Source organism: Nomascus leucogenys, chromosome 8, assembly GCF_006542625.1.
Source record: "Nomascus leucogenys isolate Asia chromosome 8, Asia_NLE_v1, whole genome shotgun sequence".
NCBI classification, from domain to species: Eukaryota; Metazoa; Chordata; class Mammalia; order Primates; family Hylobatidae; genus Nomascus; species Nomascus leucogenys.
Genome location: NC_044388.1, coordinates 34,615,676 through 34,632,258, shown reverse-complemented (window position 1 = coordinate 34,632,258; position 16,583 = coordinate 34,615,676). Strand labels below are relative to the sequence as shown.

Sequence of the window (16,583 nt, the reverse complement as noted above, 5' to 3'; positions counted from 1 at the left end):
TGACTGTTTGCAGAAAACACTTTGTGTAAGTCTCTTTTCTGAGTAAAATCCTAAAGATGTGATAGCTGGCTTTCCCCAGAATATTTTAATGGCCTCTGCTGGGTGCAGTACCCAGTGTGTTCTGTGCCTGCATTTTAGTTACTTATTCATTCAGCCATTTATTCAACAAATACTGGCTGAGTATCTACTATGTGCCAAACTTTGTGCCCACATGAAGCTTATGTTGAACAAATATTTGTTGTTGAATATGGTGCTGGTATCATGTGCTGTGAACACAGGCAGGAAGGATGCCTGGGTACTTGGGGAGCCCTAGAGAATGCATGTCAGGGAGGCAGCTTCCCAGGCACCTTCATTCTGATAGCCCATCAGAAATGAAGCCCTGTTATTCTTCCATGAAACATCTCACGCCAGCCATTCTCTCAATCCGGGACTTCTGTCCTGGGCAGAGTTGTTACCAATTTATAGGCAGATTGTTGAAAGAGGTTCCGAATGGTTCTTCCTGACTCCCATCACTAACCCATCTAATTCATCCTCTGCTGTCCTGACCAACACATTTTCCTTAGACACAATTTCCCTGAGAACCATCTTGATGGACCATCAAGGCTCATTATCTGTCTGACTCCAATGAACACCTCTGGTTTTATTCCTTACTTCAGCTTCCATTTCTGATATGTTCATTTATTCACTGTGCCTAGGATGGACCTCCCAGTTCTTTATCATGTAGTCCAGCCTGCTTGGGATGCCCTCTGTTCCCCTCCTGACCCCCAAATCACTGGCCCTGTGCCACTACCCCCACTCCCACCCATTGCTCAAGGCTCAGCTGAACCTCATGTATATGGCCAAGATTGCTGGTTATTCTCTAATATTCATTCTTCTTCCACGGTGATAGAATTTTAGCTGGGAATATGATTGGCCAGAACAAAGACCACAAGTCCCAGTTTCTGTAGTAACAAAACAAGATCATTCATGAGCAAGTTTGTGCAACTTCTGGATCGTATTCTTAAAGGGAGGAGCATCCTCTTTCCTTGCCCCTTTCTGGGATGGGAATGTGGACAGGGTGTGGACTCACTGAACTATGTGGATGCACATCTGTACGCTAGGAAGGCAGAGAACCACAGGAAGGGATGGAGTCTCCAACAGCACCGAGCTGCCCTAGAAGGTCCACACTGTATCATCCCTAGGTGCTTACACTTAGACACGTGGGACTAATCACTTCTGATGTGTTTAAGCTTTTTAGAATTTGGGTTTCTGCTACAGCAGCAGAATTTCACATCTCCTCCAGGAAGCCTTCCTGGCTCTTCCCTTCTTGAAACTCTCTACCATGACCATAAAGTCTGGTGTGTATTCATTTTCACTTTATTGCTTCCTTATTCATCTTAAAATCTTTTCACTTTATTGCTTCCTAATTCATCTTCTCTTACCAGCTAGGCTTTAGGAGATGGACCAAAAATTATACCATGTAATTTATAAGTGCCAATAAATACACTTTGGTGATGATCTGACAGGAGGGGTAGCTCAGTCTGTAATGTGAGCAATGGGAAGCAACTGTAAATACAGATGAAGCTTTGCTTGCTTGCCCTCTGCTCTAACTCCTGCTGTGCAGCCTGGTTCCTAACAGGTCATGGACCCATAACGGTCTATGGCCTGGGGGCTGGGGACCCGTCTTGTGGAGCACCCTACATAGCTACACAGATATGTGCAGGGACAGAGAGTGGGTTTACAGAGAACACACACGTGTGCATGTTTATCTACCATTTATTAAGTATCTTAATCATATCTCCTCCACAGAGAGGCAAACATCCCCCTATTCAAGGGTAAAAGAAGCATTCATCTTTGAAGCCCCACTAGAGCAGTTATCTCTAGTGAACTAGGGTTTTTAATGGCCTTTCACAGTAATTACAAATTTAATTAACCTCTCTGCTTTGATCAGTCAGGGCTGTTTCTCATTACCTTCCCCAATGCCTGTTTCTGAGTCAAGAGCTATTCCTGGGGCCTTCCCTTTCCAGCTATAAAGTACTGTTTAGGTTTAATTTAGTCTGGCACAGCTGTAAAGAAAGCAACTCTCCTGCTCAACAGCCTCCAATGACTCCCCGTTGACCACTGAATTAAGTACAAACTCCTTAGCCCGGCATTTGGGCCTTCCACAGTCTGGCCCCAGACCCCCTTCTAATCTCATCCCAACTCTTCCTGCACTTGCACTTTATAGCTCGTGTTTCTCAGCAGGCCCTTGTTTTCCTGACTTGGGGTCTTACTTCTGCAGCTCCTTCTGCCCAGTCACTTGGCCACCCACATCCTACACCTGCCCCTTGTTGAACTCTCATCCTCCAGGAAGCCTTCCCTGCTAGCTCCCTCTCCAGTTGAATCCAGACCCCCACCCCCTGCCAATCACCTGGGATCATATTCCTCCCTGTTCTGATTTTTCACAGAAATTTACACCTTCTCATAATCCTGTTCTGAATGATAGTTATTGTGCATTCATCTTGTTCTCTCTCATTAGATTGTAGATTTTAACAGAAGGAAATATCTTATCCATCTTTGTACTCATCAGCACTTAAAACATCACCTTAACAACACAACCATAACCATTCCAGAGGTCCTATTTTGGTCCAAGCACTTTGCTAGACACTTTAAATAAACTTATCTTCACCAGGCCAGATTAGGAAGTGGAATCTCAGACAGGTCAAGTGACTTTCTCAAGTTTGCAGCCAGGAAGCACCTATTGGGTTGTGTTGGGGGAAGGGCTGGGGACGGTGACATTGTGCTTGGCAAGAACAGATTTCTGTTGCTACTACTGACCACACTTTTCAGAATGTGGGCCAACATTTCCAGGGAGAATGATGATAAATTTGCTTCTGAACCTCTGGCAGGGTATAAGCACTGATCTTCAGTAATAAACCATGGCCTGTGATGTTTGTATCAGGTCTTCTGCTTTGATGATGGCTTGCCAGGCAGTCCTCTATCACCCTGGAGTTGGAACTTTCTCAGCTACTAAAGTGTCCCAGAGTATTTGAGCTCTGTCCCTATCATTGGTCATTTCCCAGATTCTCCAGCAGCTCATGAAGCTTCTTTAGCAGTTAATGCTGGAAGTTTGAGACCTCTCTCTGGAGCTCCCTTTAACCTCTGAGATGAGGTCTTCATCCTCTACTCTGGGTAGGAGAGAAGATGCTTACCATCCTGAGTGAGTCACACCTGGAAATGGCCAGGAACCAAAACTGCCTGGAGGCAAAGGAGATGTGAAAGGGATCCCAGCAGAGCAGAAGGCAGACTTCACACCTCTTCTTCTTCTTCCCTGCTGCTTCCTGTGGGAGCAGCTGCGCATTCTCCAGATTCTGTTTCCTGATGCTTGCCATCCTGGTCCAGCATCCCATGGTTATGACTGCCTAAAACTTACCGGAAATGGGGAGGAAGAGGGCTGGGCTCAGCTCAGGGCTACTTGCTCAGGGAGTGTCTATGTGAAAGCTAGTGTGTGGGGGGAGCTAATGAAGGGAACTGTGGCACACACAGTCCAGGTGGGGTGCCCCAGTGGGCAGAGGAAGGTCGGGGATTGTGTTGGGGCATGGAGGTGTGGAAGCAGGGAATGATGCATCAAGCTTGCTTGACTGACAGTCACATTCGCTTGCTCCATACCACCTTCCTTTACTAGGTAAAAATGTGCTTTTTTGGCACGGAGGGAAATAGAAAAAATGAGATGGCTATTTGGGGGTGTCCTATGTTTCCCCACTCTTATGCCCCAACTTTATCATTTACACTCCCCACCCACCTCTGTTAACAGGAGTGGATCACAATGGGCTTTGGTGCTGCAAAGTGACCTCATGTAAGCCTCTGGGATCTCTGCATTTTTGTTCTCGTTTTTGTAAAACTTCTATTTTAAATTCAGGGGTACATGTGCAATGTATTGTATATTTCAAAATAGAAGAGAGGACTTGAAATGTTCCCACATAGAAGTGGTAAATACTGATGGACACGCAGATACCCTGACTTGATCGTGACACATTCTATGCATGATTGATACATAATACTTTTACACATTGATGGGGTACATGTGATACTTTGTACCTCATAAATATGTAAAAGTATTATGTATTGATCAAAAAAGTAAGAAACATAAAAAATTTCTAAAAATACACCATGATTCATGTCATGATCCTCCTATTATTGACTGATGAGATTTTTTTCTAAATTTGTGTTATTATGAATAACATTGTAAGAAACTTTTTCATAGGTAATTTCTTGCCTCCAACAATGATTTCTTCTTTGGGAAGGATTCCTAGAAGGGAAATTAGTGGACCAATGATGTAAAGGTATAAAGATGTAAAGGCATTTGATTGCTTTCCCAAGAGGATGAATCTCTACATATCTCCACCCACAGTCTATGAGATTACCCGTGACAGACAAAGAGAATTACTGCCATCATGAATATTATAATTCTTTAAAACATTTGCCAATTTGAAAGGAGGTGGAATACATCTCTATAACATTAATTCCTGATCCTTTGATTACAAACAAGAGCATCTATATTTCTTTTTCTAACCATTGATTTTTTATGAAATGTCATTTCTATATTGTTTTTATTAAAGAAAAATGTAATATTTTATTAAATAATTTAGGAATTATTTATAAATTTTTATGTTGAGATTTTTAATTTCTTCCTTTATCCCTTTGTTCATTTATGAATAATCAGCAGGTGCCTACCATGTGCCAAACACTGCTCTGACTAGACCCTGGGAATACTGCTGTGAATAAAATAAAGTCCCTGTCCTGTAGTGGGGTGGTGGGAAGAGAATGGATAAATGATGATTGGTGCTAAATAGAAAAGTAAATCAAAGAAGGGGCTACTGAGTACTGGGAAATGCAGTTTACAGTCAGATGGTTAGATAACTTTTCACTGAGATGACTTCCTTAAAGAAAGGGAAATCACAGGGAAATTAACAAATAAGCCATGCAGGAATTTGGAGGAAGTGTTTTATGCAGGAGAAACAGCAAGTGCAAAGTCCCAAGGCAGAAACACATCTGGCATGTTAGAGGAGGAACAACGAGGATGGTGTATTTGGAGCAGAGTAAGAAGGGAAAAAAGTAGTTGAAGATGAAGTCAGAGAGGTAAATGAAGCCAGAATATGAGGATTCTTTTGAATCACTCTGAAAACTTTGACTTTCTACTCAGAATGAGCTGAAAGACATTGGAAGTGTATTAGTCAACTATTATTGCCTAATGCTGCATAACAAGCAATCCCAATTTTCAATGGTTTACAAGAACCAACTTTATTTTTCACTTATGGTTCTGTGGGTCAATTGTGGAGGCTCTGCTTCAAGCTGAAGATTGGATTCCTGATGGCTTCAACTGCCTCTACATTCTGAGATGGAAGCTGCCAGAGCATGCTCTGCTAATGGCAGATAGCAGAAAGACAAGAGGGAAAGCCGCCAACCAGCAAGCATGCTGAAAACCTCTGCTCACATCTGTTGGTCTAAGCAAGTCCTTTGACCAAGCCCAATATCCATGGGGCAAAGATGTAATACAATCTACCACAGAAGGTAGAGGAGTAGAGAAGTGAACTGATTTTTATGTTTAAAAAATTACTTCTAGACCCACAGACCATCACTAGTCTAAACCATGTTTAGTTGATAGTCTTTTTCAGATTCAATATCCCACATTCTTCTTAAATATTTTAAAAATTGTTAATGAGGTAGAAATAGCGTAAGTCTTATCACAATTAATATCCTCTCCCACTACTCCCTATGTATAAAAGCAGAACCCTGGAAGCAGGAAGAGAGAATCATTGCAAGCACAAGTTTTCACCTAGCAGGAAGTGCTGTGCTGTGGAGATAAATAATGCTTTCCCACTAAAAACTACATTAAAAAATTAGGGATCCCAGCATCCCACTTGGATGTTTATGCAGTAGGTTTGCTGATTTGCCCCTTCTGCCCATTTGGGGAGTAGAAAAGTATAACAATTGGCATTATGTTTGGCTGAAAGTAACAAAATCTCAACTATAAAGGGCTTAAACAAATAAAGTATCCATTTGTCTCAGGCAAAACATATCTAAATAGGCAGTCCAGAGTTCACAGTGTCATCCATATCCCAGCCTCTTTCTCTCTTTGCACTCTGCTATCCTTGGCTTGTGGCTTTCCTCCTCAGAGTCACAAGATGGACATTACAACCACATTCTAGGCAAGATGAACAGAGAAAGGGCAACAGGCTAAAGGGGGTCTACCAGTTCAGTCTGTGGCCTTTAAAAACATTCCCCAAATCCCTTCCCTATAGCCCTATTAAAGCAAGCGGGAAGGGCTTATGAGTAGCTCTTGGGTAGCCAATCCAAAGTGTTTTCAACATAACAGAGGATAAGTGGAGAGAGATGATAGAACAGAGGGGCCATGCATGAAACCACCAGCACTCCTACTATTGGGCATGGCAAAGATCATCAAATCCCTGGGGATCGATTGGCACCAGAGCTAGTGATCTGGCTTGAAACTTCTTGCCTAGTGAAGGGCATAGGGCTGGGCTTGCTACCTGTGCCATAGTCAGGAATGATCCAGTTTCATTTCCTTTTTTAAAACCAATTTAATTTAAAAAAATTTTAATGGACTTTAATTTTTAGAGAAGTTTTAGATCCATAGCAGAATTGAGCAGAAAATACAGAGTTCTGTTCTGTTATCTTGACCGCACACACGCAGAGCCTCCTCCACTATTGACATTCTGCACCAGAGTGGGACATTTGTTACAATTGATGACCCTACATTGACATGTCATTCTTACCCAAAATCCATAGTTTACATTACGGCTCACTCTCATTGTTACACTGACAAAGACTCCTGATCCTTGACGAAGCTGTAGTTATGCTCCTCCAAGTCCTCTTCTTGACTAGGCCTCGACCTGGGCCTCTGGCCTGTCCTTGCTGGGCTTGCATCACTCAGTAAGAATCTTGTGGCTGGGCGCAGTGGCTCAAGCCTGTAATCCCAGCATTTTGGGAGGCCGAGGTGGGAGGATTGCCTGAGCTCAGGAGTTTGCAACCACCCTGGGCCATATGGTGAAACCCCGTCTCTACTAAAATACAAAAAAATCAGCCAGGTGTGGTGGTGCATGCCTGTAATCCCAGCTATCCGGAGGCTGAGGAAGGATAGTCGCTTGAACCTGGGAGGCAGAGGTTGCAGTGAGCTGAGATCACATCACGGCACCCCCACCTGGGTGACAGAGGGAGATTCTGTCTTAAAAAAAAAAAAAAAAAAGGAATCTTGCTAGGTCAGTTTAGTGAGAATCCCTGTACCTTTGAAATCTGATCCCCTGGATGTATGATCAAATTCTACTTCCCCTACTCTTGATATCTGGTCACCCTGGCTTGTCTTTAGCAAGAACCCTAAGTTGGTTTAACAAGAATCCCTCTGCTCTTGATTTCTCCTCTTAGGAATTTTCCACCCACTGATTCCCTCATTCTATTCATGGGCTATGAGTCCTCAGCTGTCTTTGTTGTATTGGAATTGAGCCTGAATTCTCTCGCCTGTTGTAGTGAGTCTCAACACCTATCATAATAGTCCTGAATAAAATCTTCATTATTGTTTTAACAAGTGTCAGAACAATTTCTTCTTTAACAATATACTCTATGGATTTGGACTATATAAAATGTCATATAGCCACCGTTATAGTATCATACAGGGTAGTTTCACTGCCCTAAAATTCCTCTATGCTCTGCTTATTCATCCCTCCCTCCCCACTAACCTCTGGCAACCACTGACTATAATAAAGACATCTCAGATACTCGCAGATTTCCTGATCTCGGGTGTTCTATGGGAGTTATGGAGGCCTGTGACCACACTTTGACCTAAGAAGCTTGTGGGAGGGTGGAGTTTTCCTTGCCCAAGAGTGATGCTGGCAGTAGAGGGTAATGGTGCCCATGGGAGCTGTGATCTCAGGAAGATTGGGGGCTGCAGAGACAATGGTGGGAGACCAGGATGGGGAGGACTAGAGCCTCCTGAGCTCTGATGTCATATAGCTGGGAAGCTCAGAGAGCTGGGGGACACTTGGGGTGGGTGAGGGTCTCAGAGAAATATCTAGTAAGAGCTGACCCAGTTTATGAAAAGTTAATCAATTGCACCAAAGCCATTTTCTGAGCAATCCTATCTTTCCTTACCATCTTTCAAATTTATTAAATTCTTACATACATCAAGACTTACTTCTAGCTTGTCTATTCTCTTCAGTTGAACTGTAAGTTTCAGTGCCAGACCCATGCTGTTTTACATATTATAACTTTATAATATATTTAATGCCTGATGAGGCTAATGCTAGTATCTCCTCATTACTTTTATTTTGCCAAAATATTTGTCAATATACTTACTCATTTATTATTTTCAGCTGAACTTTAGATTGGCTTTGTTACATTTCAAAAGAATATCTCAATATCTTAGTTGTGATTGGGGAAGAACTGGCATCTTCCTTTGTACAAACCCCTGGACTATATGAATGAAATGAAGATGAGTAATCTGCCAGGAAGATTTGGAGATCAAATCCTAGACTTCTAACTCTTGCAAGTCTATGTGACAAGGAAGGTAAACAAATGGAAAACTTTAGTAGGAATATTTTTCTCCTCACTGTTTTTCTTACATATCACTGATCTCTAAGACTGCATGCCCTGCCTTTTCTTGATGCTTCCCGCACAGCTGTTTTCTTTTTCCTCACCACCAGCCCCTGAGGACACACAGTGGAGGAATGAGAGAAGCTTACATAAAAATAACTCTTGTTAATTAAAAAATATCACTGAGTTCCATTAGGCAAGTGAGGGATGTCACACTTAATTTGTCATAGTTTGCAGTACTAGGTCCCCCAGACTGATACCTTTCTTTGAAAGAAGAAGCTTGTCATCAAGCTGGTGGGTCTCTTAGATCTGTTGTGATTGTGATTCCAGATGTCAAGTCTCATCCTATTGTTGGTGGAAGTCTGGGAGACAGCCCTGCCTTCTAGCTGCTCTGGCTGTTGTTCTGTTATGGAAAATGGAAGCTGTGCTCCTGTGTTGGAAGACGGGAATTATCGCTGGCGCATCTGTCAGCATCCAGCTCTTTGATGGGGATTTTGCACCTTTCACATTTGCATTGTTTCACATTGTGCATTTTGTAGGTCACTCCCCTGCAAGGCAGAGGGAAAAGGCCACTATTGGAGTACTTTATTTTTTTGAAGATTTACACTTTTTGCTTTTATTACAAAGTATTGTGAAATCTTCTGCTCCATCAGTCATGACAGTAGGAAATTTAAGTCTATCACTTCAGTAATATTTTGGCTCTCAGTTTAGGGTTAATCTTTCCCTAGGGACTGCATTGAGATAAGTTAGACCGAGTGAAAGGTAAAGACTAACACTTTGAACTGATGTCATTTCCATTGTGAAAAACTAATTGCTAAGAGCGAGTTCACAGGCAGCAGTTTTGAGAGACAGAAAAGTCATCCAGACAGGAAGATTGGGAACTTTCTCAATGACTTTGTCTTCCTCATTTATTACACTCAGTTTGTCAACAATCTTGTTAATTATGCATTTTAAAGGCGATTTTTTGGCAAGCTCTAGGACACATTCAAAATATTACATACAAGTGTATGTTATCATAAATAATCCTAAAGTAAGCATACATGTAACTACCACCATCTGGACATTTCACATCAGGTTATAAAACGCTTTCATCATCTGGACGACTTCTTGCTTCCCCCCTCACCCCTCTCTCTCAGCTATTTCCCCTCCTCCAGCCCCTAAGGACTAGTGTCTTTTATTTCCCCAGACTTACTCAAAGCCTGGACTTGGTTTTATGCTTTGCTCTTTATTACACAGAGCTGAACAAGGACGGCAGCTGGGGTGACATTTCATTTATCCGGAGATGCAAGGGTGCTGAAGCTTGACATCCTTATTTGCCATCATGAAAAGCATTTGAAAGGGGGAAAGAAGAAAATTGATTGCAGAAAACCTTAGATTGATGAGCATGAGTAAGGGCTGCAGGGGGCACTGGGAAATTCAGGTGCTGTCTCTTTTCTATGAATTCTGCCTTTCCTCCCTGAGCTTGAAGACTCTTCAGTAAATAGAACACATCCGCTTTACATATCAAGTGACAGAAAAACAATTTCCCATGACGTGAGGACCTCTAGTCTATAGTTTACTTATTGTGGTAAAATATATATAACATTTACCATCTTAAACACTTTTAAGTGTACAATTCAATGACATTGAGTACATTTACATTTTTGTGCAAACATCATAGTCATCCATCTCCAGAACTTTTAATCATCCCAAACAGAAACTCTGCACCTATTGAACATTAACCCCCATTCCTTCCTCCCTCCAGCCCCTGGTAACCTCTATTCTACCCTCTGTCTATATGGATTTGCCCGTTCTAGGTACCTCATGTAAGCAGATTCATATAATATTTGTCCTTTTATGTCTGGCTTATTTCACTTAGCATAATGTTTATGGTTCATTCATGTTGTAGCATGTGTAGGAACTTTATTCCTTTTTAGGCTTGAATAATATTCCATTCTATGTATATACCATATTCTGTTTATCCAGTCATCTGTTGGTGGATATCTGAGTTGTTTCCACATCTTGGCTATGGTGAATAATACTGCTGTGAATATTGGTGTCTGTTTGATTCTCTCTCTTCAGTTCTTTTGGATATATACCTACAAGTGAAATTGCTGGATCATATAGTAATTCTGTTTAATTTTTTGAGGAACTACCAAAGTGTTTTCACAGTGACTGCACCATTTTACCTTCCCATCAGAAATGTACAAAGCTTCCAATGTCTTTACATCCTTACCAACATTTTTTTTTAATTTTTTGTTTTTTGATAATGGCAATCCTAAGAAGTGTGAAATCGTATGTTGTTGTGGTTTTGATTTGCATGTCTCTAGTGGCTAGTGACATTGCACATCTTTTGGTACTTATTAGCCATTTGTATATCTTCTTTGGAGAAATATCTATTCAGAGCCTTTGACCAGGTTTGAATTGGGCTGCTCATTTTTTTTAAATTATAGGACCTCTTTATATGTTCTAGATATTAATTCCTTACCAGATAAAGTGATTTGCAAATACTTTCTCCCATTCTTTGGGTTGCCTTTTCACTCTCTTGCAAGGGTCCTTTAGGGCACAAAGTTTTCAATTTCGGTGAAGTTCAGTTTATCTATTTTTTCTTTTATTGCTTGTGCTTTTGGTGTCATATCCAAGAAATAATTGACAAATGCAATGTTATAAAGCTCTTGCTGTATGTTTTCTTCTAGGAGCTTTATAGTTTTATCTATTTATTCCATTTTGAGTTGATTTTTACATATAGTATAGGGTAAGGTAAGATAAGGTAAGGGCCCAGTTGGTTCTTTAGCATGTAGATATCCAGTTTTCTCAGCACCATTCACTGAAGATAGTGTCCATTCCCCATTGATGGTCTTGGCACCGTTACTGAAAATCAATCGACATTATATGTAAGGGTTTTCATTCTACTGACCACAAGTTAGTTCAGAGAAATTGGTCTCAGATAGTGCTAAAAAAAAGTTATTACTGAACCACAGCAACAAGTACATTTTCTTGGGTAAATACTATTTTTTTTTCAGTCTACATAATACTTTGAATTAGAATATCTTGAACATGCTTTTATCCATTTGTTATTGATATTTACTTGTTGATGATCCTGTCATTTTTCTAAATATGTGAGTTTCAGTCCTTTCTCATCCTGCAAGGTGAACAGTGATTTCTTCACTAAATAGTCCTGAAATTCTCAGAGGATAACTTAGGGGGTGATAGGGCTTTTGGAATGCTATGACCTTGGTCTGTGGAGGAGGCACCTAGGAGTTGGCACCAAATGACTGCTGGAAGTGTAATTTATATGATATTGGCATTATTGTGACTCTATATGCCTTTTTTCCTTGAGACATCTTTCGGGCATTTGAAAGCCCATGTTTACTGCATCCTAATGTTTTCAAATTTTTTCTTAAATGCTGTCCTATGTGGTTCTCATAAGCTCTCTGTGAAGTAACCCAGTTAGATATATATTTTATTAGTTAAAGACCTGAGACTCACAGAAGTTCAGTGCCATGTCCAAAACTCATAGCCAGGAAGTGGAGGACCTGGGACACGCGTCCTAGCTCCTGACCCTGAAGCTTTCCTTTTACAGTGCACTCCAGAATACAGCACCTGCTATGCTGACTTACATCATTTCTAGAAATGGGTTATTGGCAGATGAGACACCGTCTTCTCCCTCCTTATCATGGAAGGGTGAGTATTAGGCAGAATGATAAAGGTGAACTCTACAGAGACTAAGTGCAATTTTTCTTGGTACATTCCCATTGTAAGTAGCAAGTTAAGAACTACCAGAAAAAAATATAGCCATGGAGAAGGAAAAGCTTTGCTCTGAAAGACCTTCTCCCCACAGTGAGAATTCTGGTTTCACATGGAAATGGCAGGCAGTAGCATGGCCATTCTCATAAATCATGTCACGTGGTGAAGGCAGAAGCCTCCTCATTTAGAACAGTGCTTTAATTTCCCAGATGAACAAACCAAGGACCAGGGAAGGAAGTGATTTCCTCGTGGTCAAGCTGCTGAATAAAGACAGATCAGGCACTGGCACCCTGCCCTCCTACTTTCAGCTAACAAAACTTGCTAGGGAGCATTCCTGTTTCACAGCTACCTTCTCTAGCATCCTCATTTTTGCACATGTGCTGTTATTTTTTTAGATATCAGGATGAAGCCTCAATCATCTTGAATAAAAAATACAAACATAGACTTGTTCACCAAATTGTCCTGCAATTTTTTTCATAAAAGGAAACAATTTGAATCTTGGATGGAGTAAACTGAGTGCAAAAAGAAGGAAAAACTACTTCAGACAACAGGTCACTGTATTAGGCCATTCCTGCATCGCTGTACACCTGAGACTGGGTCATTTATTAAAAAAGAAGAGGTTTAATTGGCTCATGGTTCTGCAGGCTTTATTGGAAGTATGATGCCAGTGTCTGTTCAGCTTCTAGTGAAGCCTCAGGGAGTTTTTAATCATGGTGGAAGGCAAAGCAGGAACAGGTACATCACATAACAAAAGCAAGAACAAGCGAGAGAGAGTTGGAAGGGAGATGTCACACACCTTTAAACAACCAGATCTCACAATAACCCACCAAAAGAAAGACAGCACCAAGCCATGAGGGATCTGCGCCCATGATCCAAACACTTCCCACCAAGCCCCAGCTCCAGCACTGGGGATTATAATTCAACATGAGATTTGGGCAGGAACAAATATCTAAACTATATCAGCCATCTAATATGCTATATATATATATGAATATTAAAACAGGAAGAAATCTAAGAAAACGTAATTTATTGATTGCCTAATTGATACAATTATTGTTATCATTCATTGGACACATTCTTATTGCATATTAGTATGTGCTAGGCACAGTGATTAGTACTGTGAATATAATGATAAGCAAAAATGAACATGGTTCCATCTTCATGAAGCATATAGTCAGTGGCAAAGATAGGCATCAAACAGATAAACACATAAATACATGTAACATTAATGCTTTAATATGTTTTATGATGAAGAAGTATGTGGTGCTGTGAGGGAATTTAACAGAAGAGAGGTCCCTGGATTTGTGATTCAGTCCTTCCTGTAGTCAGATGGAACTTGAAATAGCCAAGGAGCTGAAAGAAGACCAGTGCAGTTGGAATTCAGAGAACAGTGGGAGAGCATGACGTGAATAGAGGATGTAGGATGGGTAGGAGCTGCAGGGCGCAGGATATTTTATGGAGGATAAGTATTTGATCTTTCTCCAAAGAGCACTGAGAAACCATTAAATGACTTGGATGGGGGACAGAGAAGATGTGGTGGGAGCCGTTATCATATTAATCCTTTGAAAATATTTTTTTTTTTGACTGCAGGATAATAGGCTGGAAGATGGCAAGAACAGGTGCAGGGAGCTCTGTTAAGTGCTTGTTGAAGTAGCCTAGGCAGGACACAACTGTGGTTTGACTTTGTGATATGGGAATATGGAAGAAGAGAAATGGGTATATTTGAGAGGTATTTAGAGGTTAAGTGGACTGGATTTGGTAATGCATAAAATCTGGAAGGGGAGGGAGAGGAAAGCACCAAGAATGGCTCCAGGTCTCTTAAACTGCACTATTGAATTGACGGCAGTGCCATTCATTGGGATAGACATTGGAAGGGGAGTGGCTGTAATGTAGGGAGAGAATGCTTGGGCTTAGACTGCAAATTTGAGGCATCTGTAAGTAGATGGACATACAGTACAGGACTGGAACCCAGAAGGTGGTGTTAGCTGGAGATATAAATTTGGAATGTGGGAATGAGTGGCTACTGAAGCCATGAACATGGATAAGATGGACAGAAAGTACAGAGAGAGAAGATAAGAGGGACCAGTATGGAGTCTTTGGTATTATGAGTCTTGATGGCCTAAACTGAGAGGATGAGTAGGTGAAGGACACAGAGAAGGGGCAGCCAGAGAGTAGAAACCATGAGGTGATGGTGACCAAGGGAAGAAGATTGTGTTGAAGAAGAAAGCAGTGGTCTTCTAAGTCAAATCCTGCTTAGAGATTCTGTAAGGTGAGGACTAGAAAAGGTACATTGGACTTAATGGTGTGAAGATCATTGAAGAGGCTTAGCTACATCAGTGGATAGCTGCGAGGGGAAGTTTACTGGGAGTTAGATGAGGAATGAACAGGAGGAGAGCAAATGGCATTAGAGTGGTACCTATGGTCTTCCTTTGTGCATCAGCTCATGAAACGTGCCCCAGGCTGTGTGCAAGAATGGGTCCCAGAAAAACCTGCGATTTGCAGTATGACCATTGCTAAATCACCTAACCCTTCCCTGCCTCAGTTTCCTTAATCAATTCTATGGACTATAACCAGGGCTCATGAGGGATAGAAGAGCTTTGGAAATCCAAGCTTAAATTATTCCTTAAATTCACTAAGCTCCAAATGCCAATTATTTTTAAAACTATTTTCCTGTTAAAGATGTGTCCTCTCTCACACCTCAGGAAGATTTTTGGTTTATTTTTGTTTGTATTAGAAGGGATATTACCCTTTTCCAAATCTGGTCAACAATAGAAAGTCCTTATCTATGTTCTCTTGTGATCTTGGTTTAGGAGACAATATCAAATCTCCTATGTATGTATTGGCTAGTAACGTATTTATTTACCCTTAAGACCTATATTGTTTGTATAATCCTAAGGCTGATGTGAAAGAGGAGAAAAACCTGTTTTTTGTTTGTTTTCTAAATGATCACTAGGTACACTAGAGAGGATTATCCTTCAACAAATATGCCACAGAGTTGAAGGAGGTGATCAGGAGTCCCTTAGAGTCTTAGAAGCTCTCACAATGTGACTGATTCCATATGTTTAATGGTAAAGATGATAAGTCCTTTAGATTTCTCTATTAACTTAATTTCCCAGACTGCCACAATGGTGAGTAATTGAATATTAACAGATGAAAATGGAAGCTGTGGACACATGCCAGTTGTCTCATACCAATGGCTCCCTAATGTGAAAAGCCCTGCTGATACCCAAAACCTTACTATGGCCTTTCTTGGAGGAGCAGGTGTGTTGGAAAATAAAGTTATCATTGGCTAGTTAATTGATATTTGTTTTTTGTTCTCTTGAAGTATTTATAGGCCCCAAATCAGTGGTATGGTAGACTGAGAGTCTTGTGAGAAGTACAGGCAGGGGATATGAGTGAAGATTTGTTGTCTTAGAGAAATGGCTGGAGATTGGGCCAGGCTTGGACCCTTAAAATCTCCTGTTCTATCCTCCATATTCTTTTGCTGTTTATGTATCTGAGAGTGAAGGACTTCAGGGTCTTAAGATACAACAGAGTGATAAGATGGAATCAGCCTGGATCCCTGAGTCACCACTTGGTGGTGAGCCTCCAGGAGGAACTTTCCCATTAGACTGCTGCCTGAGCAAGAAATAGACCTTTGTGGTGTCAAGCCATGAAAATTTTTGAGTTGTTTGACATAGCAGGTGGTTTACCCTGAGTAACACATCACAGATCTATAATACAATGTGAGCAGTGCTATAAGCAAAGCCTATATAAAGTGTTATAAGAAGAGAAAAAGGCCTGATTAATTCTACCTGGGAAAGTTAGAGAAGGATAGAAAGATGAGATGATATTTAAGCTTGATAAACAGAGAAGAGTTTGCCAAATGAGACAGGTGGGGAGACAATTTAAACAAGTGGTCTAGTGTGGGCAAAGTCCATGGTGCATGGAAATATATTCTGAGTAAGAGTGAGTGACAAAGTTCCTTTATGGGACCTTTGTAGGTGGCAATTGGAGAAGATGCTGAGGCCAGAGCAGGCACTAAGGGCTGTACCTCTTCAGTGTTATCCAGAAGACAGCGAGGAACTGTCAAGATTTCCAAGAGAAAAACACATGTTAGAAGGATCCTCTGGCGTCTGTGTGTGGTATGGATGAAGAAAGTTGCATATGGAGGCTGGAAGTACATTTAGAAAGTTGCTTCAGAGCTCACACCTGTGATCCCAGCACTTTGGGAGGCCGAGGTGAGCAGATCACTTGAGGTGAGGAGTTTGAGGCCAACCTGGCCAATATGGTGAAACCCTGCCTGTACTAAAAAT

The 16,583-nt window shown here is 41.2% G+C and overlaps 1 long non-coding RNA gene across 1 annotated transcript; it reads right to left on the bottom strand.

The window, feature by feature from the left end:
* Positions 1–1,737: 1,737 nt before the first annotated feature.
* LOC101177831 lies at positions 1,738–9,870 on the bottom strand. Its single transcript, XR_178610.3, has 3 exons — positions 9,755–9,870; positions 8,326–9,110; positions 1,738–3,386 (listed from the first exon to the last, which is right to left on the bottom strand). It is a non-coding gene; the product is annotated as an uncharacterized LOC101177831 (long non-coding RNA).
* Between the last annotated feature and the right edge of the window lie 6,713 nt (positions 9,871–16,583).